We start from the raw sequence: 22,816 nt of genomic DNA, 5'->3' as shown, positions 1-22,816 counted from the left end.
GACTCGCATAGTAAATAATAAATTACCTTTTCTATAAATTATTACTCAGTGGATGAACTTTCCAGTAACTCTGATAAGGAAGTTTTTTTTTTAATTGATATTTTATTTTCAGACTGATTTAAGATACTTCTGGCATATCAATTTACAGGCTAAAAGGAATATGAAAAACCTTAATAATTGTAACAGATTCAAAACTAGATAATTCAGGAGACTTGGGAGAGAAGGTATTTCTGGTTAGGAAGAAGATTCTGTGCATTATCTGTTAGGATGATCTGTGCACTGAGAAAGGAAACTATTTTTATACTGAGACAAATTCTTTTAGGATTTAAACAAAAATCACTGTGTCATTTAGTGTACTTTAGATGCTAGACTGTGGTGATCCCCACAGAAAGAAGGCTTGACTTACATGAAGTAAGGAGAATTCATGGGAGGATTTCGCCCCTGTGTGGAGGAAGTTTTCTCTTTCACATGTGAGCAGAGCTCTCTATGGAGCTTGAGTTTTACCTCTTACTTTTCTCATGTATTTTAGGCTGTCAGTTGCCCTGTGTAAACTCATGAGCACATGTCCTACTTGGTTTTATGTGGGTCAGATCTGGGGGTGGAGTGAGAATTGATTCCTCTCTCGCCCCGTAGAGCGATATTCTGTGCATGCAAAGCTCTGATTGGAGCCCACCAGGCTTTACTTTGTAGATGCAGAACTAGACTTTTTTTTTTTTTAACTCCTTGGGTGTGAATCGTATGATTTGTGCTTTCCCAATTTTCTCATTTGGGAAAGGAGAGGAAAACAGGTGAGCAGTGTCTTTGTTTTTCCCCTTCCTCCTTGACACTCTCCCTAGGAGGGTCTCTAAGTCAGGATATAAGAATCAGGCAAGTGCCCCAGAACTAAGTTTTTTAACTCTCCTTATTCTCAGGAACCCTGGGTTTGTGATCAGTGATCCCAGGAAGGAAGACTTAAGTAGAAAAATACCTTGCCTAATGTATTTTCTTTTTTCTTTTTCTTTTTTGGCTGTGCCTTGTGACTTGTGGGATCTAAGTTCCCCACCCAGGGATTGAACCCGGGCCGTTGGAAGTGAGCGCGGAGTCCTTACCACTGGACCGCCAGGGAATTCCCGCCTGATGTATTTTCTGTTGCTACCGTAACAAATGACCAGAATGTTAGTGGCTGACATAGAAACACATGGCTTCAGGATGGTGGGCCACTGAGCTAGGAGTTCTTGGACTGTTAATATCTGTGAAGGGTCTGAGATTTGTACCGTATTTGCAAGCTAACAGGTTAGCCTGCCACAGTTTCATGGATGCTGACAAGACATGAGACATTTGAGTCAGAGGCAAAAGACTTTTCTACTAACAGCACAGCAGGCAGTAAGAGCTTCGTGTTTGCATTGGTTCCTCTTGCCTCCCAAGTCCTATGGGGCGAGGTGGAGAGACCCAGGTGTATGCTGTGTAGGAAGGAGTTTGCACCACAGCCGAGCAACTCTGAGCTTAGAAAACGCTGTCTTTTATAATGACCTGAGAGTAAACCTGTCAACCTTTGTCCTGGAGAGAGACATTGTCTTTATCATCCTAGTCGGGAAACAAATGTGCTCTTTGCCCTAGAAGGAGAGGCTATCTCTACCTCTCAAGGCTGCTTGCTATATGAATATCCTTGAAAAGATATTCCAGAACAAAAGATAGAAAGAAAGTATACAGAAGTACCATGGGGATCGGCTCCCAGTAAACTGGATAACCAGGTGATTTATATCACCAAAAATTACACATTTGGTGAATGGAAGCCTGACTTGAGTCAACCTGACAGAGTTACTTGCTTTCCCTCCCTAAGACTGCTCTTAGACCCAGAGACATTTTAATAAAAGCAAGGCCACATACCCTTGAGGAAGGTCTGAGATAATATTGAAGGTACATTCCACGAATCTTGTCTCAGGTGTATCAAGGAAGCTATGCACAAGGTAAAGGGAAACAGCCACACCTTTTGTTATTATCACACAACTGTTTTGAATTAACACTGTCAAATAATTCTAAATAATGATTACCATCATATGATTCAGTCAAGGTTACTCATGGTTGGTCAAGTTGGGCGATTTGAAGAGTGTTCAGTAGGGGACTTCCCTGGTGGTCCAGTGGTTAAGACTCCTTGCCTCCACTGCAGGGGTCGTGGATTCTATCCTTGGTGGGGGAACTAAGATCCTGAATGCTGCAGCGCGGCCAAGGGGGAAATAAAAAAGAGTGTTCAATAGAGGGACTGTTTACAAAGGTTTGGTCAAGCAGCATGGAAACCACTTGGGATGGTGAAGTAACAGCAAAGAGGAACACGATGATGGAGAGGCTGTGTGGAAGGAATGGGTCATCTGAAAAGAGCTATGAGATATATATGGTACATATATGTATTGTATATATATATATCATATATATATATACACATGATACATATATCTAACTGAATCACTTTGCTGAGCCCCTGAAACTAACTTTGTAAATCAACTATACTTCAATTAAAAAAAAAAGATTGACAAAGATATGACCATGACGATGTGAATCAACTGTAACTCTCATAATACATCATTTGATGGAGTGTAGAAGAATTCAACTACTTTGAAAAACTAGTTGTTCCTTCTAAAATCACTTACAGTGTTTTATTAGTTCCTTATAAAACTATGACCCAGCAAGTATTAGGATTTTATCCGAGAACAAAGAAGACACATATTCACAAAGAAACTCAAACATATGTTGGCAGATACATAAACAAATTGTGATATATCCATATAATGGAATACTAGGTAGAAATAAAAAATGAACAAAGTACTAAAACAACTTAAATGAATTTCAAAAATGCTGTCTTAGAAGGAGGTTAACTTCTGAATGGTAGAGTAATGGCCACCCCAAACCTGCTCCTCCATAAAAGCAATGAAAACGCTGGCAAAACTTGTCAAAATTACCTTTTCAGCATTCTGGATATTAACTAAAGACTTGCAACAACCCTAGGAGTGTTAATTCAAGTAAAAATATTGGAATCCTGCTAAAAATTAAAAAACATAAAAAAGAGCTATGACTGTCTGTGGAGGGATGACCCCACCAAGGGAAGCAGAAGCCATTAGTGCTGGACATTGCTCTCTTCCCTTCCCTGATCTTGCGTTCATGTCCCCTATTGGCCAAACCCACTGGAAGCCAGAGGACAAAGGAGCCTTTTGCTGTAATCCAAGCAGATCAGCTTCCCGGGGCACAGAATACAGCAAAGAAGGGCAGAGGATAGATTCAGAGTGAAAAAGAAAGCCAGCACAGCATAACATAGCAGAAAGTATTCAAAATAATAGCTTAAAATATTCTGACTCCCCAATGCTTCCATTACTAACATTTTTATTATGAGAGGAAATGAGCTGGAAATTTGATGTTTGGGACATAAATCTGCCTACATTTCTATGAAAAACAGTATTGTTTATTTTTACTCCACACCCATATAAATGCATCATTTTACTTGCTAGTGTCCCTCTGAAATTAGCTGATACTTCACTAGCATCACTCCTTTTTTACCTGCAGGGAATGATCCATTATGATTTTTGAATATGCCCTCATTTTTATGTGACCAGTGAATTGGCCTGCTGCAGATTTGACCCAATTATTTCAGCCATCTTCATGTCTGATTCTCATCACTATGGGTTGAATGAACTGTGTGGCCATCTATGCTGATAACGAAGGGGCTTGCAAATGATAGGATCAGTGGTGCCACAGCCTGGTCATGCTGCACAGAAACATTCTTCTCGAGAATCAGTTTTTAAAAATCAGCAGAAGGAAAGATGCTGACCCTTTCCAATCCTTTTACCATTTGAATTTTCAGCTACACTGTCACCAGCATTTTTTTAAAAGCTGATACAACAGGACAGGTGTCCTGAAATAAGTGCCCTGTCTTTGGAAAGAGCAAATGGGTGACAATATCCACATCTGAAGTCTACAGCAACACCGAACTGACCATACTAGCTATCCTCAGGGAGCCCAAGACTGCACGACATATATTTTCTGAAAAGAGGTGAAGCCAAGCAGAGTGAGAGCAAAATTTGCAACTGAAGACTAGTTAAAATTTTATGCAAAAATCTATAATACCTAAATGAGGCTTGGTGGTCTAGTTTTCTTTCCAATTATAGTTAATCCTTAAAATCTCTAATAAAGAGCTATCATCATATATTGCATCAGCTATATCACTGTCATCTTTACTCACAGTCTTAAAGAATTTCAGCTTTAAGGGGGGACTATAGTTTCTTAATCAGATTATTTTAATCTTGGGAGATGTGTGTGTGTGTGTGTGTGTACAGTTACAAATTCTTAGATCTAGTAGGATGTTGTTTTTGTTTATCCCCAAAGACGGTTTATAAAACTAGACACTTTCTTATTATGGAAGCCTATTGATATGAACTCATATTTCTAACATTCATATTATTTATTTATATGTTATGTATTACATATATGTAATATATAATAATATCTATTGTGGAGGCCACATAATCCAGTTTACTGCTGATTTAATAAAAAAGATTTCTTTAGTCTTAACTGGCAACACTTTCTTCAAGAAAGAGTTAGGAATCTTACGATTTATCTCTTAGCAGCTTTTTTCATCACTTTTCTTTTTCCTTTTTTTTTTTTTTTTTTTTAACTTTTGCTCAATAGGAACCTGTAAGCAGATAGGGCAGGGGGTCCCCAAGGGAAGAGAACCAGACACAACTTTCTTAACATAAGTTTGTGATCTAAGCCTGGCCACAATGCTTGCCCTTGCAGAAGAATAGGTCTCTGGAGTTAAAGATTTTAAGGAACAAAAGAAGGTAAAAAACAAACAGCTATTACCAGGGCAGGGAGATAACCCAATCAGGAGACAATGTATCAGTTGTAAAGACTCCCAGTTCTGTTTCAAAAGTAAAGATTAGCCTGAAGCTCATTCTTGGGCTGTTTTGCAGAATTCAAACCCCCTGGAGCACTCAACCATCAGATTAACTGGAACCTAAGGAATGATGCTGCTGACCTTTATGACCCTTATGACTCCAGTCGACCCAAGCCTGGACTCTGTCAACCTTTGCCCCAGTTCTATACTGAATTCTCCTCTGATCAAGCTCCTTCATAATATGCATACACCACCCCCCCTCATGAATATGCATGTACCCTCAGCTTAAAACTTCCTTCTTAATCTTGTAAGGGGCCACCATGACCCGTGACCCACTAGTTGCTAGATTGTATAAACTGTCAAAAATATGTCATTTAATGTACAGCCCTCTGTCTCAAAAACTTACATAACTGTGGTTTGACCTCTGATGGATGGAACAGTTCTCAGAGTTTTGTGAGAGGCTATTCCCAGGTTATAATCCTCAAACTGGTTTGAAAAATTTTCCATTTCTTTCTTTGATCAACTGATTAATTTTTTTGTTGACAAGTGGAATAGTATGTTTTATGATTCTCTGATACCTCTTATCCAGCCTGTACACCATTGCCCATTTACTCTTTTTTTCTCTTTTAAAAATTTTTTATTGAAATATAGTTGATTTACAATGTTGTGTTAGTTTCGGGTGTACAGCAAAGTGATTCAGATGTGTATGTATATAGATATCTATATCTATGTAAAAAACGTTTTCTCATTGTTCCAGTCCTCAGTGAATATTCCCTATTCTGTATCATTCATGTAGTGGTTAGAATAGGCTATCAAGAAGAGTTGGTTATGTATGCTATGATTGTATTCTATACACTCAACCATATTTTAAAAGGGTAAGACTGAGACTTCCCTGGTGGCCCAGTGGTTAAGACTCTGCGCTTCCACTGCAGGGGGCGTGGGTTTGATCCCTGTTTGGGGAGCTAGGATCCCACATGCTGCGAGGTGAAGCCAAAAAAAAAAAGGGTAGGACTATGTTTTATGCACTCACTTTTTTCTGTTATGCCTGGTACAGTGCCTTATAATATCATGCTCAATATATATTAGTTTTTGTTGATAATGAAATTCTGAAAGGAAAAGAAACAATGATCTTCCAAGCTATTGTTCCATTTTGCTTTGACCTTTCTTTCTGGTTGAAGGTTCTTAAGTCTGAAATAGTGTCAATAGCAATTTACATGATTCTATCAAGTGTGGGTTTTTGTTTTGATTCTGTTAAACTAAATGTACTTGAGAGTGAACACAGATTTTTCTCTTGCCACAAGTAAGAAATTAGAAGGAGCTTTGATCATCTTTACTGCAGTGGATGATCAAGCGTGCAGGGCCAGTGTTGCACAGGGAGAAGAGCTCTGTACCAGGAGTCAGGGCGGGCTTTTCTCCAGATGTATAGACTGCATCGGCATTTTGTGTGTTTTCTAAGGTCCTAGTCGTTTAGGGCATGCCAAGACATCCCTCCTAAGGTGAAGGGCAAATTGTTACATCTAATCTGTATCAGTTTTCTATTGCCAGCTAACAAATTACTAGAAACTTAGCGGCTTACAACAATCTGAATTGATTATCTCATAATTGATGCTGAAACTCGACCTCTTTGCATGGGTGCTGAATCGAATCTCGGCGACAGAGTTTTGGGTGAATTAGAAAAGGAAAGCTTTATTGCTTTGCCAGGCAAAGGCAGGGGACACAGTAGGCTAATGCGCTCAAAAATGTGTGTCCCAGCACCAGGGGGATTTGGTGAGGAGTTTTATAGCACTGGTTCAAGGGTAGGGTTGCTGATAAGGATCAGGGTATGTGCAGGGCCTGCATTCCTTTGATCTGGCCTCACATGGTCTCCTGATGAGTTTCTGTGATTCTCGAGGTTATCAAACTGTGACCTTCTCTCTGGAAAGAAAAATGCTTCATCCAGTAGTTAACATCTTCCATTTGTTGGGGCTTTTAGTTCTGCAGATGAGCTGAAAAATATTATGTATCCCTTGAGGTGGAACCAGGACCCTGCTCCAAGGCTGCACTATTGTTCCTTTTTTTTTTTGGCCACACCGACCCTCCTGTGGGATTTTAGTTCCTCCACCAGGGATCAAACCCATGTCCCCTGCAGTGGAAGTGTGGAGCCCTAACCAATGGACCGCCAGGGAGTTCCCTGCACTACTGTTCCTTGACTGCTCCTCCCTTGTCTCCACATCCTCTCGCTTCCCTGATTAGCAACTGTTTGAACCTGCTCTTTGGAGCTCTGGGAAAAGGTCATGGAGGCTGAAGCCTATTCCCTACAAACAAGAAATGGGGGACACAGAAAGGCTTCCATGCCCAGGAGCCCCACAGAGTCCTGCTCGGTTTCATGATTTCAGTAGGTCAGATGGTGGATTCTCTGCTTGGATTTCCCTGGGCTGAAATCAAGGTGTTGGCTAGGACTGCAGTTGTCCTCTGGACCTGGTCATTTGCTGCTCTCCTCTTTTTGGAGATCCTCCTTTGTCAGTGACCACATAAGGGAGGGTGTGCTGCTAGAGCCAACTTTTAAATGTTTTTAAAGTACATCAGATACGCTGGATGTGGGAGGCAGAGAGAGGGGAGGAACGGGTGGCCAAGGAAGGAGGAACTTTAGTAAAATGATTTTTAAGATTGTGGGGGCTGTTGGCACAGGCAGGACAGATTTTAATAAAAAAGCTAATAAAATTATCTGCAAAAAACTTTTCTGGGGGGTAGCAAGTGATTGGAAATCTAATTGTATTTTTTTAAAGAAAACAACATGAAGAGAATGTGTTGATGACGTAGTTGGAAAGTTCAGAAGTTCAGGGAACTTCAGATATGGCTGGATCCAGGGGTTCAAATGATTTTGCTAGGACTCTGGTTCTCTCCTCTTAGCCCAGCTCTTTCCTAGCCTTTATGCCACCCATTGATTTTTTTTTTAATAAATTTATTTATTTATTTATATTTTAAATTTTTGGCTGCGTTCGGTCTTTGTTGCTGTGCGCGGCTTTCTCTAGTTGCGGTGAGTGAGGGCTACTCTTCGTTGCGGTGCGTGGGCTTCTCATTGCAGTGGCTTCTCTTGTTGTGGAGCACGGACTCTAGGCGTGGGGCTTCAGTAGTTGTGGCTCACGGGCTCTAGAGCGCAGGCTCAGTAGCTGTGGCGCACGGGCTTAGTTGCTCCGTGGCATGTGGGATCTTCCCGGACCAGGACTTGAACCTGTGTCCCCTGCATTGGCAGACGGATTCTTAACCACTTTGATTTTTAACCCTTAATTGATTATACAACACCTAACTCCTCCTATGGACTCATTGTAGCAGAAAGAAGGGTTTCCTGTTATTTCTCAAGAAGGATTTCATGGATAAGGATTGTCTTGGCTTCAGCCACATGCCTCTTCCTGAATCACTGCAAGGGGGCTGGGGTGGCCTAATCGGCAGGTGGGGTTATATGCCCATTTTGTAGCTGGGGTGGGGGGGTTGGTGGGGATGGAGTGGTACAGGGCCAGCCCCACCTGTCCTGCATGGAATGAGATCACTACAGGAAAGAGTGCTGTTACCAGGTGAAGGGGGTGGCTGGTGTCGGGCAGGCAGAAACAACCAATGTCCTCTGTAGCATCCCTCTGGGCTTAGGTACAGGCAAAGTCATAGGGTGGAATCAGGAGGGTGGAGAAGAGATACTGACTCAACCACAGGTTTGAGTTACTTCCTTCTGGCAAGTGGGAACAGATCCACGGTTCCAGATTGTTCAGAGTATCCTGAGTATAATTTTTAGAGGAACAGTCTAACACCCGGGGAGAGTTATTCTCTTCATCTTCCTATATCCAGCTTTTCAGTGTATTGTTCATGGTGCCATTTCCCTCATTACTCTGGGGCAGTGAGTGAGCTTTCTTCATTCTTCCTTCTCTCTGACTCTTCAGTGACTCGGGTTTGAAAACCCCTTCTTTGTACCATCGTCTACACCTTCATGTTTGCTACTCTTGGTTGGGTCTTTATTGTCATGGGCAGGGACTGTCAGGTGTCTACTCACCAATCTCTGCTTCGAGCCACTGTCAGATGAATCTGATTAAATCTTTTTTGTTTGTTTGTTTTTGTTTTTGTTTTTTTGCGGTACACGGGCCTCTCACTGTTGTGGCCTCTCCCGTTGCGGAGCACAGGCTCCGGATGCGCAGGCTCAGCGGCCATGGCTCACGGGCTCAGCCGCTCAACGGCATGTGGGATCTTCCCGGACCGGGGCACGAACCCATGTCCCCTGCATCAGCAGGCGGACTCTCAACCACTGCACCACCAGGGAAGCCCTAACTCTTATTTTGATCATGTCAATTTTCTTCTTTTAACAACCTTCATTTGCTGCAGATAAGTATTTAGATGCACTCTGTATTTCTTACTTGGCATTCCTAGTTTTCTGTGATATGGCTTTGTCTCCTATATCCTGTCCTCAGGCCACCTGTCTGTGTGTAGTCAGTACACATGCCCAGCCCTGCTTCTGCACTGTGCTCACCCCCTCTTCTCACCCAAAACTGTCCCCTGCCCTCCTTCCCACCCCTGAATCCACCACATCCACTAAGACTCACCCCAAGTCCAACCTCTCCCGTGAAGACTTCCCTAATTTTTCCAGTTCGCTATTATTTCTTCAGATTGTTTCAGAGAAGAATCATGGGACTTCTTTTCTGAGCTACCTAGTATACACTTCAGCCTACTCTCTTGAGTTGTTAGTTATCTTTTCATGATAAATATTGTTTCTCAACTCACCTCAAGGCATTTGCCATAGCTGTGTGACTTCAGAAAACCTCTCTGAGCATCCATTCCCCCCCTTTGCAATGTGAGAGATAGCTACCATGCAGAGTGGTTGAAAGGATTAGCCAGGATACCTGTAAAGGGGCTCTCCCCGTGCCTGGTACACGAATCGAGTGTCACGATTGTTAGCTGGAGGCATTGCTGAGCAAGGGAAAGAAGTCCCATCCCGATGCACCTCCACACCCTTCAGCATCTGGTATGTCCCCTGAACCTCGTATCTGAAAACGAGGATTTAATTCAATAAGCATTTTGTTTTAGGTTGAGTTCCCTCAGACGCAGATCCTGAGACAAGGATGTACATGTGAAGGTTTATCTGGGAGGCGACCCCAGAATAGCAGAAAGGGAGTGAGAAGGGGAGATACTGAAGGAGAGGAAGCCAAGGCGGGACACATGCACAGACAGGTTACCACTGAGGGCAGCTGGGCTCCAACCCACTGGGAACCTCTGGGATGCTTTGTAGAACATGTTTAGGGTTGTCTGCCAGAGAGAGAGGAAGCTGATACCTTTGTCCACCAGAGTACATCCATCATTGACTGCTGGCTGCTAACAGGGGCCCTAACTTCCCCACACTTCTGGCCGATTCCTGCCCATGGCTGAGTTGCTGCAGTGGAGAGAGTTCTCAGGCAGGGAAATCCAGGGTGGGGTTGCCAGATTTAGTGAATAAAACTACAGGATGGCCAGTTAAATTTGAATTTTCGATAAAAGACAAATAATGTTTTAGTGTGTGTTATGGGCTGAATTCTGCCCCCTCCCTAATTAATATGTTCAAGTCCTCAGTCTCTCAGAATGTGATGGTATTTGGAGATAGGATATTTACAAAGGCAATTAAGATAAAATGAGGTCACTAGCGTGGGCCCTAATCCAATATGTTTGGTGCCCTTATAGGAAGAGATTAGGACACTGTCGCACACAGTGGGAAGAACACGTGAGGACACAGTGAAAAGATGGACATCTATCTACAAGCCAAGGAGAGAGGCCTCAGAAGAAACCAACTCTACCAACTTCTAGCCGTCAGAATGGTGAAAACATACATTTCTGTTATTTTTATACCCCCTAGTCTGGGTTACTTTGTTATTATAGTCCTAGCAAACAAATATAGTGTGTTACAATATTGCGAGGGATGCAGTTATACTAAAAAACTACTTTTTGTTTATCTGAAATTCAAATTTAATTGAGCTTTCTATATTTTATCTGACAACCCCAATTCAGGGGCTTGTTTAAGGGATAAGAACAGAGCAGTGTCTTCATTTATTGAGTATCTACCATGTGTCTGGAGTGGGGTTTATTGTGGGAATATGGAATTAATGAATGTCTCCAGACCCTGTTTGCTTACCTCTCAGTGTTGTAATTAGGCTTGAATGAATGAAGGAGGTGTTTAGAACTGCTTTGAAAATTATAAAGTACTACACAAACAAATGAAATAAAATTATTCATTTTTTACCTATTTCCTAAAACTCCCAGAATACTGTCTGGTACATAGTAACTGCTCAACAAATATTTGGTAAGTCAAAAGGAATTATTATTATAGATCATCAATAAATAATTATTTATTTCTTGATGAATGTCCTAAGACTCAGATAAGACTATTTTTTAATATCTTCCTAGGTCTTAGACATGCTTATTTTTAGAGCCTTGCCTCACATCACATCATTCATATTGAAGTGAATATCTCATGTGTGAATCAAGGGATTTTATATATATATGATATATATATTTGCTGTAGGCATTTTTGAATTAATTTTATAATTTTTTATAAATTATGATTTATAATTTAGTTTTTGAAAAGATTTGTCTATGAGTAATTCACTTCCGATTGATTTTTCAATTTAAGAGTGTGAGGGGCCCATGAACCTGTATGAAAAGAATTTCTTATTTTCATTAACTTCAAACTAAAATTTGGCATTTTCTTTAATTATGAATATAAGCTACATATTAACATTAACAGTATCTCTCTCACCAAAAGAAGTCACAGATACATTAAAAGCACATTACAGGGGTTACAGATATCTCAAAATATCATTTATATTTATTGTTACTTTAAAAATATAGTAGTTATTAAATCTACTGCTACATCTCATCATTTAATGCATTCATAAATGAGCACATAAGTTGCAAAGTAGTTTTTAAAAATATTTTGAAAATTTTATTTGAAAATAGTTGATTTTCCTTGTAATATGCTTAAAAGGATTTTTTTTTGGCAATGGGTTCCAGAAACTTCACCAGACTTCCGAAGGGATATATGGCACAAAAGTTGTAAAGATCCCCTGTTAGTGCTTCATGGGTGAAACAGCCTAGGTGTGAAGCTCAGGTGACTCCTGCCTGGCTTTGCTTCTTTGTTCTTTTCTGGAACAAAGGAGGCACTTATCGGACTCAGAAGAATTGCATGCAGAAGCAAGAGAAAGTCAAAGTATGTCTAAAGTTTACTGGAAAAATTACTGGGTGTGGAGTAAAATGACTTTGGATCCAGTCCAGGCTTAACTTTACCGTCCTTGCATCAGGTGCATTTGTTCACTGTCAGCAGTGATTTACTGAGGGCTGATCACCCACCAGACCCTGAGCATGGGCCTTGGAGAAGGGTTCAGTCCCTCTGTCACTCACCAGCTGAGTGACTTTGAATAAGTTATTTCATATCCCTAAGCCTCAGTTTTCTAATCTGTAAAATGGAGACACTGATCCTTAATTTATAGGGTTGTTGACAGGATTAGATAAGAGAATGGGTGTAAAGTACCATAAACACATAAAAGATGACAAGTTACTATGAATCACCATTTTGTCCAAGTCCTACATCAGTGGTGTTGCTAGATGTGAAAGAAAAGCAGATAAAACTGTCTTCTCTTTTAGGGAAAAAAACCCCAAAACATGTCCTTTCAAAGAATGGAACTGAACTTAACTGAGTTCTTGTTAGCTAAAATGTCAAGGTTAGGGGGAAAAGTCTTATGACAAATGCATCTTTTTTTCTTTTGATGGTGCTTATCTTACCTGAGACACAAAGAGAAAAAAATCCTCAAAAGACTGATAAACTATTTAGCTTACTTTCCTTTATTACTTATTGAAGATATTTAACCTCTTAGAAACATTGTTCATATAATTTCATAAGTCATCATAGGGATTACTGTGAACATACATGAAGGCTAAAATTTGTATCCCTCATCAGCAACCTAGCTAAACTTTTCTTAAAAGGTATATTATATTAAAAAATATGAAAAGCTCTACTCGCAATTATGATTTAAGAGAGCCACTCCACTGTTCTTTTTCTTGATAGTTTATTTTCTAAAAGCCTAAATACAAGGCATTCTTTTATTTCCATTTGTATTGTAACTTCCGCCCTTCACAGGTGTAAACCGTGTTAATTACAGTAATCACCACCAGGTTGCGCTGTAGTTCCACAATGGAAACAGACTAGGGTCTGTGAAGAATTCTCGGAGGTCTTAGTTAACCATATTGTTTCTGTTTTCTGAAGCGAAGAGGGGTGGAGACAGATACTTAAAAGGAAAAAAGAAAAGACTATGCTGAAAATAAAGAATTCCAAATTCACTATGATTAAAAAATGTGATATTCAGCAGAAAAGATTTTCTCTGAGAATATTGTTAAGGTTCTTTTTAGAAAAAATTGCTCAGTACTGTTAGTTAAAACTATTTTCCTGATGGCAAACAAAACAAAACAAGACAAAGCAAAACAAAACTCTGTAGAAAGTTTTGTTTCCTATTTTCTCTAGTTGATGGATAAGACTATTTTTTAACATACCAAGATAAGGTGTATTTTATTTAAAAATCATAATGGTATCTTTGATATAAATCAGGCTTTGGAAAATATATGTACATTCCAACTTGAAACAACTTCAAGAAAAGTAAAGCTCCCCCCCCCCCGCCCCGCCCCTTTTTCTTTTCTGCTCTTGTTTTTCCCAAATGTCAATATTTATGAGTCAGGGGTTGTGGGAAATGTTACCTAGAGCCACAAGGGGCCAGAGTTTGCCCTCTTCTATCCCTGGGGAGTTGAGTATGAGTGCCAGAGGGCAACATTTGGTTGGAAGGACCCAACCCCTTCTTTCTTTGCACCCTGTAGTATGCCCTTTGAAGTGAAGGAAAATTCTGTACTCAGCTCTGCTTTATAAGATGTCAACTCAAGATGAGCAATGCATACAGGTTTCTGTATATCCCTTTGGCATAAAAACAGATGCAGATGCAGACTTACAGAAAGCAAAAATGCCAGAATTATGCAAGTAATTTTGAGATTTTGAGAACTCCTCAGATAACATATTCACAAGTCTAAATTTCTGGGTATTTATTGCCTGTCAAATTTATTCAGTTAAAAAAAATTCTGAAAAAAAGAAATTCTGGATAAGACCTTTTTTTTTTTTTGTCATACTGCTATCAAAACATCAGTCACTTCAGGTTTAACCCCTTTTAGGATTTGGGTGGCATTAGTTTTAGCAATGGTAAAGACAGAAGGCAATGACAATGAAACACTCACAGAAATAAGGTAAGAATCTCAGAAAATATTAGGAAATTGTGGAGCTTATATTTATCATATAGTTGAGTTGCTATCCATCAAGATGATGAAAACAATTCATTATTTAGTCCAATGCCTTCTTTTAGTTGGTTTCCTTTCAAATTGTCAGTCATTAGGGGCTGAACAAGAAAATAAAAGCTGAAAATGAACAAGCTTTAATAGGCAGAATACACTGAGAGATAAACTGGAAAATTGGGGCCATTAACAAATGAAAAAAAAAATCAAAAACAGTTTTAAAAACAAAAAAGTCACCAGTAAAATATGTTTCTAAGGTCAATTGAAATGCCCTGACATTGATTCTCAGCTTCCTCTTTGTTTTATTTGAAGGCTCTTCTCTTTATTTTTTTCCTAATTTAAATCTTTAACTTATTACCTCCATAGGTGGTTAAGTCTCCAAGTATCTTTTAACTAAGGTTCATTTTTTTTTCTTTATTCTATTTATTTCAACAATTCTTTATTTAGCTTGCTTTATTTTTATATGTCCCACCCAAACACTTAACTGGTTCAAGCGCTTAACTGGTTTCCAAAGGCTCCTTGTAAAAATAACAAGATAAAAATTCATGGAACATTTTATTTTCCCAGATTGGGAGATAATTACACTTTCATTTTGGGGAAAAGTGTGGCAAAATAATTATTGAGATTAATGAAAAAAGTGATTGGGGGGTATGTTAACATCAGTTTTTTGGGGAAAAAAAAATGGCTCTCTGTGGGAAGATACTTACATTTCATTTTCCAAAAGCCATTGGCTTTTTTCTCAGTGGTCAGCTAGTTCTGAATGCATTTCTCCCACTTGCCAGTGGTGTGCCAGTGTTCTGCTGTTTAAATTCCCCACACCTCAGTTTCTTTATCTCTAAGTGGGGATAAACTATTTAGCTCAGAGATGCTGAGAGAATTAAATTAGTACCATGTTCAGTTTTTCATGAACAGTAGGTGCCCAGTGTTTGATGATTTCCTTCTGCCTTTCATCATCAACAGGACCACAAAAAACAAAATGCAGGTTTATCCACATATTAAACACCTCTATGGGGGCCAAATAGGAAACTTGTTTAAAGTAATTTGTATGGCACCTAACATTCCAGGACATGCCATTCTTGCAACCCCATCATAGACATGCCGAATGAAATTAGCTTTGGAAACAAGACTTTGAAACCAACATTATAAATTCCCATAGGTAGACTTAGTATTTTAATATTTCGTTAATATTCATGTGTATGTTTAACATATGTTTATCTGTTGTGCATAGCATATATGTTACCAAACTTAGGTTTGGCTGCTTGTGGCTCGAAAGCCCATACTTGAAGCCCATAGCTTTATTCAGGAGGCTGGCAAACTGGGGAGAAGGTGGACTCGTGTGCAAAAGCCAACTCTGAAGATTCTGTTTGACCATGAAAGTTTTTAAGGGGAGAATCATTTGGGGAGGGGGGGTCAAAGTCTTCATTATCTTCCATTCTGTGCATACTTTCTTCTGATTGGCTCGTGGTAAGGTAACAGGATGGTGTCCCAGGCATAGTGTGCTCAGCCTGAAGTTACCATCCTCCACCTGGGTAGGGACTTTAGTTCCTGCAGAAGAACTCAAAGGTATTTTGTGTATATTCCTTGAGGAGGAACCAGGACCCTGCCCCAGGGCTGCAATATTGTTTCTTGACTGCTCCTCCTTTGTTTCTGCATCCCCTCCCTTCCCTGATTAGCAGCTGTTTGAATCTGCCCTTTGGAACTCAGGGAAGATCAAGGAGGCTGAATGAAGCCTATTTCCTAAACAAGAAATGGAAGAGAGAGAAAGGATTTATACATGGGAGGGTCCCACAGGGTCCTGCTCTGTTTCATATACACTGACTTCCAGATTGTATATCCATGTGAATGTTTTAAGTTTGTTTTGGGAGAGATCAGTAAAGTATAGTTCTAGGAAGTAATTTCAGATTGCTTCAAAAATGGGATTGTTAAATAAAAATGTATCATGTAGCAAGCTAAAGAACAGCCAACTCCCTTCATCTGGTCACCAATAGCATGGAATACCTGTGGAAAATCAAAGTGAGGATAGCCTATTTTTCTTTAAAAAATAAAATAAAATAAAATAAAAATATATAAAATATATATTCTAAACGTATTTAATTAGATAGAAATGTAAATAAATTTATTTATTTATATATATAGAAAAAAATATAAAATATATATATTCTAAACCTTTTAGGAAGTTCTTTTGGAATTACCTTTGGGACTAATTAAGGAATCATATTAAAGAAAAAGCTAGTCTTACTACATTGTAGTCACTTCTTACTTAGGCTAAAGCAGTTCTATTCAGTCAATTACCATCTGCCTTATTGAATGACTTGATTGTTTCTGAAAATGAAACTTACACAGATGAGAAAAAGATTTTCTTTTAATCGTTCAGGAAATTCAAAGCAATTCCCTCAGTGTGAGGAGGAAGGCAGTTACTAACTGGAGTCCCAAAGCTGTTTCAAACAATAGCAAAGTCCTTGGAGTATTGCTACCTATTTGAAGGGGAGAGCGTTTAACTGCATGGATAAATTCAGGAATGTTTGTTAAAAGCCATTGCCTTGCCTTGTAGTCAGGTCTTTTGAATGTAAATATCTATGGGGTCAAACAGGGATCCTTCTGGGTTAACGGACTTCGTTTAAAGACAAATGTCTTTATTTAAAAAGGAATCTGTGAATTTTTAACCTGCGTCCTGTGTTCAGTTGTACACTTTAGAAACTTCTGAAAAGGAGAAAAATATAAAGGCCTTTGTGCCCAGACCAGTCTGCCATATTCCTTTTACCCACACATGGATTTGTTTAGCGAGTTGCTGAAGCTCTGTGTATATGATTAAATCTAAACTGGTCACCAGGGAATAAAAAAAATAAGGACTATGGTCCATATTTTGAAACAGAAGCAGGAAAACAACATGAACGCATCTGAGGATGAATCCAGGCTTTAATCTTAGCAAAAATATTAATAGTAACAGGATAGAAACAAAGACTAAAAATATTTACAACCTTTTTGTGTTTGGTTATTAATAAAAATGCGAGATTGGTTAAAAAAAAAAAAGGAAGGGCTGAAAAGGAAAAGTAAAGCCTCAGCATAGGTACGTATGTCAGATTGTATAAAGCTGAGGAGTTGGCAGCATATAAAATCTGTGCCCCAGGCTGAAGCCCTGAGTGGGCCTCCAGGGTCTGGGTGTTTTGAAGCGGCCCCTGTGCCCTTCTGGCTGCCATTCTCAGACCCTTTATACTGAGGGCTGCCAAGCTGCTCCTTTCCCACAAAACTTCAGCAGGCTTGCAGTCTGGGCTGGCCATCTGTGCAGGACAGTCCCTATAAAGCTATGCCTTCTTTCAGATTACCCTCACTGTAGAAACCAGCATCTAGCAAACCTGGGGTCCTTCCATAGCTCTGGAGCTGTGTCGTGCAAACTAGGAAGGGAGTATCCTTGACTCACATTTGATTCAAAATCTTCTTCTTCTGGAAGTGATTTTTGGAATTGAAATGGCGTCCATTTTTTCCCCTATAAATATGGTCTCTCTTTTTAAATAAAGTCCATGAATAATTTACTTTTCTGCCAGAGACATGCTTGCTTTTTATTTTCCTCAAGACCTAACGTGTTGGGAGACAAACATCTTTGTGCCCCTCAGGGCTGCCTGACCTTATGACCCCATGGTCCTGCCAGGTCACTTTCAGGGAAGGAAGGCCTCCCTGATGGGTGGGGGAAGAGGGTCCCCTGAAGTGACTTCACATTTACCACCCTGTCCTGATGCCAGCTTGTGTCTGGCTGCCTCAAACCTCCATGGAAAGCAGGAATTAATAACATAAAGCACAATGTCTGGGGCAGAGGAATCACAGATGAGTTCTCCAAATCTTGGTAAAACAACGAAATAGGTAGTTGGTGTGATTTTAAAGATACCTCAAAATGTTTACTTCACAAAATATAGTCTACTTTCCATTTTTCACCTTCCCTTAGCTAAGGAGGCTAACATTCTTCCTTAGTTACGTGAAGGAAGCCAGATACCAAATGCCACCTAGTGTATGATTCCATTTATAGGAAATAAGAGAATCGGCAAATCCCTGGAACGGTTGCCAGGGGCTGGGGGAGGGGGAGTGGGGAGTGACTGCTTAACGGGTATGGGGTTTCCTTCTGAGGTGTTGAAAAAATTCTGGCGCTAGATAGTGGTAATGGTTGTGCAACATTGTGGAGGTCCTTAATCCTACTGAACTGTACATTTTTAAATGGTTAAAATGGTAAATTTTATGCTATATGTATCTCACCAAAATACAAATTTTTTCTTCCTTAAGTAAAGTGCAGGTTAAATGCAGTAGTGAGAATAATTGTTAAGTCATTTGCACTTACCAATATCTTAGTAGTAATTTTTAGAGCAATCAAGCAGTCTCTTAGAAAGATTCTGATTATTGGACAAAATCAGAAAATTGTGGTGAACAGGTGAGATTAGGGTTAGACACGTGAGGAAAAAACAGGAAAGCAGGTCAAGGCAGATTGACCTGGTGTGATGGTTAATTTTATGTGTCAATGTGACCAGACCATGGGGTGCCCAGGTATCTGGTTAAACATAATTTGGGGGCATGTCTGTGAGGATGTTTCTGAATGAGCTTAACATTTGCATCAGTAGGCTGAGTAAAGCAGATTGCCCTCCCCAGTGTGAATGGCCTCATCCAATCCACTGAAGGCCTGAATAGAATAAAAAGGCTGAGTAAGAAAGAATTCCTTCTCTCTGCATGACTGCCTTTGTGCTGGAACATGAGTCTTCTCCTGCCTTTGGACTTGGACGCTATTGGCTTTCCTGGGTCTCCAGTTTGCTGACTGTAGATCTTGAGACTCGTCAGCCTCCATAATTGTGTAAGGCAGTGCCTTATAATAAATCTATATATTTGTTCTGCTTCTCTGGAGAACCCAGAGTAAGAGAGATTTGGGTACTGAGAAGTGGGGTGTTGCTGTAAGAAATACCTAAAAATGTGGAAGCAGCTTTGGAACTGGGTGATGGGCAAGAGGCTGGAAGAGTTTTGAAGTGCACGCTAGAAATATGGACATTAAGGGCAGTTCTGGTGAAGTCTCAGATGGAAGTGAAGAACACATTATTGGAAATTGGAGGGAAGGTGATCTCTGCTATAAAGTGGCAAAGAACTTGACTGAGCTGTGTTCTAGTGTTCTGTGGAAGGTAGAATTTATGAATGATAAAACTGGATATTTAGCTGAGGAGATTTCTAAGCAAAGTGTTGAAGGAGTGTCTTGATTCCTTCTGACTGAGGAATGAGAGAAGAGAGGGGAACTGAAGAGGAAATTGTTAAGCAAAAAGGAACCAGAACTTGAAGATTTGGAAAATTCTCATCCTGTCCATATTAAAAAAAGTGAGAAAGCATGTTCTGAAGAGAAGACTAAGGGCGTGGCTGCACTGTCACTCAATCGATAAAAGTTTATGGGATTATAGGAGCGAAACACTGTCGGTTTGAACTGAAGGGCACAGAGTGAAGGAAGGCTCTTGGCCTTCTTGGATCCTACAAGACAGGGACATAGACCTATCTGGCTGTGAGCTTGTGCTCTTCCTGAAGGAAAGGGAAAAGGACACCAAATTAGATTCTGAGTTCATGAGGACTGCTGCTTCCACTCCCAGGGACCCCTGCCCTAGTAGGTTCTGAAGACAGAGCACCAAACCAAAAAGGATTTTTCTCATGCCTTAATATCTGATGGAGTTTGCCTTGCTAGGTTTTGGACTTGCTTAGGACCTGCCACCCTTTCCTTTTTTCCTATTTCTCCCTCCTAGAATGGGAATTCTGTCCTATGCTTGTCCTACCATTATATATTGGAAGCACATAACTTGTCTGTTTTCATAGGTTCACAGCTGAAGAGGAATTTTGCATCAGGACGAATGATCTCTCAAGTTTCACCTGCGTCTGATTTAGATGATGTTTAAATGAGCCTTTGGAATTTAGAGTTGATGCTGGAATGAGTTAGGACTTATAGGGCTATTGGGATGGAATGAAGGTATTTTGCATGTGAGAAGGACATGAATTTGGGGATGGGGGCCAGGGGCAGAATGTTATGGACTAAATGTTTGTCCCCCACATTCACATGTTAAAGCTTTAACCTCCAATGTGATGGTATTTGGAGATGGGGCCACTGGGAGACAGTTGAAGTTAGATAAAGTCACGAGGGTGGGGCCTTCATTATGGGATTAGTGCCATTATAAGAAGGAGAAGGGGGGAGGGGAGAGAGAGAGAGAGAGAGAGAAAGACAGACAGAGAGAATATCTCTCTCTCTGGGCAAGCACAGAGGAAAGGCCATATGAGGATGCAGCAGAGGCAGCTGTCTGCAACCCAAGGAGAGAGAACTCTCACCAGACACTGACCCTGCTGGCACCTTCATCTTGGTTTTCCAGCCTCCAGAACTGTGAGAAGGTTAAGCCATCCAGTCTGTGGTATTTAGTTATGGCAGCCTGAGCTGCTTAAGACATGTGGTGAGTCTCAGTGGGGAAGAGACAGGACAAGAATGAGGTGGGAGTATCCTGAAGGCAGATCTGCTCTCTTGTTTTATTCCAGGCTGGTTGTACCTTGGAGCAGGAGATCATAGATTCAGGCAACTGTGTGAGTTTATCAAAATGGCAGTCCTTCTTACCAATCCTCTCCTCCTCATAAGTTCAGCAGGCACAGAGAGGCACGCCCCAGCAGAGAGCCCAGTGCTGATACTGAAAACTTGGCCTCTGTGCACCGGTGCCAAATTGAATCTCAGAGACAGAGTTTTGGGTAAAGTAGAAAAGAATGGCTTTATTGCTTTGCCAGGCACAGTGGGCTTGTGCCTCTCAAAATTGTGTGTCTCAACCCGGGAGGAGTTGGTGAAGAGTTTTATAGCAATAGTTCAAGGGCGGGGTTGCTGATAAGGTCAGGGTGTGCACAGGGCCCTGCACTCCTTTAATCTGGTCTCAGGTAATTGCTTGATGAGCTTCTCTGTTTCCTTTAATCTGGCCTCAGGTGGTCTCCTCTGGAATGAAGAATGCTGACATCTTCCATTTGTTGGGGGTTTTATTTCTGTAAAGAGCTTAAAGATATTGTTATGTGTATCCCTTGCACTGTTGTTTCTCGTCTGCTCCTCCCTTGTCTCTGCTCCCCTCCCTTCCCTGATTAGCAACTGTTCTAATCTGCCCTTTTGGAACTCAAGGAAGGTCATGAAGTGGGGGGTCTGTTCCCTGGAAACAAGGAATGGGAGACACAGAAAGGCTTCTATGCCCAGGAGGCCCACAGAGTCCTGCTCGGTTTCAGTGCTAGCCAGGAAACAAGGCGACTGAAGCATCATCACCTGTCCATATGTCCCTCAAGAGACCAAAATCAAAGTGAATATGTATTTGAAATTCTCTGGCGAAGAACCATCATGTGCTTTGACCCACATTCCTGAGTCATGAATGTACCATAAAGTATTTGGAGTTACTGCAACTATGCTTGTTTACTTCTATTGATGGTTGCTCAATGACTTCTTAATACTGGAGAGAGGGTGGGGCGTGGGGAGAGAAAGATCATCACCCCCATATGTTTGCATGGAGAAGAGCAACAACTCCCAAATAGGCATCCATTTTCCATAGTTGTGCTTTTCAGCAAACACGAGGGTCCAATGACTTCTTGGTGTTGTGTGTGGGGAAACACTCTTAGTGTAAATGAGTACCTCGAAGGGGAAGTTTCCTAAGTCACATCTCCATGTTTTGTTGGATTATAAAGAGGCCAAGCTGAGGGAGGCCTCCTTTTGTGAGCTCCCTCGTGGTGCGGGGGCAGTTTGGCCCTTGCAGTCCGGCTCTCACTTATCTCTGCAGACCTACCTCCTCAGAATCCCCTTCCTTTCTCCCTCCTCCACCCTACACAGCCCCTTGCTGCAGCCACATTGAACTACTTACTCCCCCTGCCAAGAAAAGTGGGGTCTTTGAAGAGTCTGTGCTTTGCATATGCGTTTCCTTGGCCTGGAAGTCCCTCTCGCCTTCTTTGTTTGGCACAATTTCTCCAACCTTCAAACATCCCGATATTTTATGAGCTGTGAGAAATCTTAGACATCACATCACACTGGCCTGCAATTAAATGTTAGAAACAACTCTTGGGAGAATCAAATTTGGTTTTCCCCCCGGTCTTTTCTTTAGATAGAAAAGATACCATCTGAATTCTTAACTGAACTTGGTAGAAAAATATACAGGAAAGCATTTTGTAAGAGCAGATTCCCTGAGGGTGGTTGACCTTGAGGACTCTTGTTCTGTTCTGTGAAATGCAGGAAAAGAATCAGGACTCCTGAGTCTTTGCCATTTCAGGCCTGAGCAGTCAGTCATCTGCTACAAAGAGATCCTCAGAATGTGCATTCTCCTGACCCAGCTGAGCAAGGGAAATGGTAGAGAAGAAAAAAAAAAAAGCTCATTACTTGTGCTATTATTCATCTAGCTCTGGGTTAAACTGAACAGTAAGATCCAAGTGGTTTGTTTGTTCAACTGGTTTGTTTTTTAGTGAAGTACTTGTTTTTTTTGTTTTGAGGTACTTTCTTTGGGGGTGCTTAAAGGCAAAGCAGAGTGGAAATGATTTGTTTCTACCGTGTAATCCTGTAATAAGTACAGGTTTGTTGTAGTCTTTTGGTTCCCATAAAGGGGTCTGCACCCGTGTGTGTGTGTGTGTGTGTGTGTGTGTGTGTGTGTGTGT

General features: G+C 40.7%; 1 long non-coding RNA gene across 2 annotated transcripts in view; it reads left to right on the top strand.

Annotated features, from left to right (window-relative positions):
- The window catches only part of LOC113626070 (uncharacterized), a 119,844-nt gene that overhangs the window by 9,604 nt on the left and 87,424 nt on the right, over nucleotides 1-22,816 (top strand). For both annotated transcript variants that reach the window (XR_003435012.1, XR_003435011.1), the window contains exon 2: nucleotides 10,532-10,665. This is a non-coding gene — a long non-coding RNA (uncharacterized LOC113626070). The remainder of the gene's footprint in view (nucleotides 1-10,531; nucleotides 10,666-22,816) is intronic.

This window comes from Aethalodelphis obliquidens, unplaced genomic scaffold (genome assembly GCF_003676395.1).
Source record: "Aethalodelphis obliquidens isolate GAN/ISIS:26980383/991018 unplaced genomic scaffold, ASM367639v1 scaffold17, whole genome shotgun sequence".
NCBI classification, from domain to species: domain Eukaryota; kingdom Metazoa; phylum Chordata; class Mammalia; order Artiodactyla; family Delphinidae; genus Aethalodelphis; species Aethalodelphis obliquidens.
This window is presented reverse-complemented; position numbering and strand designations above follow the sequence as displayed.